This window comes from Gobio gobio (genome assembly GCF_949357685.1).
Source record: "Gobio gobio genome assembly, chromosome: 7".
NCBI classification, from domain to species: domain Eukaryota; kingdom Metazoa; phylum Chordata; class Actinopteri; order Cypriniformes; family Gobionidae; genus Gobio; species Gobio gobio.
Window position 1 is genome coordinate 55,167,486 of NC_137103.1, and position 1,113 is coordinate 55,168,598.

At 39.5% G+C, this 1,113-nt stretch overlaps 1 protein-coding gene across 9 annotated transcripts in view; it reads left to right on the forward strand.

Annotated features, from left to right (window-relative positions):
* LOC307129745 (R3H domain-containing protein 1-like) overlaps positions 1–142 on the forward strand; it is a 96,633-nt gene extending 96,491 nt beyond the window's left edge. For all 9 annotated transcript variants that reach the window (XM_079822429.1, XM_079822430.1, XM_079822422.1 and 6 more), the window contains one exon: positions 1–142. This exon is cut by the window's left edge and continues 593 nt beyond it. The gene's annotated coding sequence lies outside the window, so the exon portion shown is untranslated.
* Positions 143–1,113: the final 971 nt, after the last annotated feature.

Below are 1,113 nucleotides of genomic sequence, written 5' to 3' on the forward strand. Positions count from 1 at the left end.
GCATATATATATATATATACAGAAAAAATCTATTTTTTCTTTCAAAAATATGTGTGGAAGTCTAAATGTTTACTGACACAAGTCCATTTTTATTTCCGTCTGAGAACCAATAAATGTTTACACCAAACGATGTGCTTTATCAAACCCTGCGGTGGTTTTTGTACATGTAGAAATGCTCGCGCTTCATTCTTCAGTGGTTGGAGGCGTGGATCTCGGCCGATGGATGGCGTCGTTCATCTCAATTCTGCTTTTATTGGGTCATTTGTCTGCTACATTAACCTGCCGCTCACCTCCTCTGTCCCACCGCCCCACAGTTCATCTCCAATCTTCTCTGTATTTCCCTCCTCCAATAACGTCAAAGCAATTTGGCAGAAGAAACCCCCCGCCTGCTGGTGTCCTTATTGAGCCGGAGGGAGCTGGAAGTGCTGGAATCTGTAATGGATGGCTTTATCTTCATATGAACAACGCTCTCTTCTGTCCGGTAAGGGTGTGCCAATTGGCTCTGAGCCGGCGAGATTATTAACGTGTAATTAAATCAACATCTGGAGAGCTCAGCCGCGCGAGACACGCTGAGGATATAAGGGCTTTGAGCTTCTGTTTATTCAGCAGTAATTGATGTTTTTATCAGAAAGCCTCCAGTTTCTTCCCTCCATCCGGTCCTGTGAAAGTGTGCAGTAATGCAGCGCTCTTATAGAAATACACTCAACATTGAGCTTCATAAATACATGAAGAAAACACAACTGACCACAATCAGATCCCCTTTCACATACTGTGAATATAGATGGAGGAATATATGGATGGATGGATATATGGATGGATGGATATAGATATATGGATGAATATATGGATGGATGGATGGATAAATATATGGATGGATGGATATAGATATATGGATGAATATATGGATGGATGGATGGATAAATATATGGATGAATGGATATAGATATATGGATGAATATATGGATGGATGGATGGATAAATATATGGATGGATGGATATAGATATATGGATGAATATATGGATGGATGGATGGATAAATATATGGATGGATGGATATAGATATATGGATGGATGGATATATATAGATATATGGATGGATGGATATAGATATAT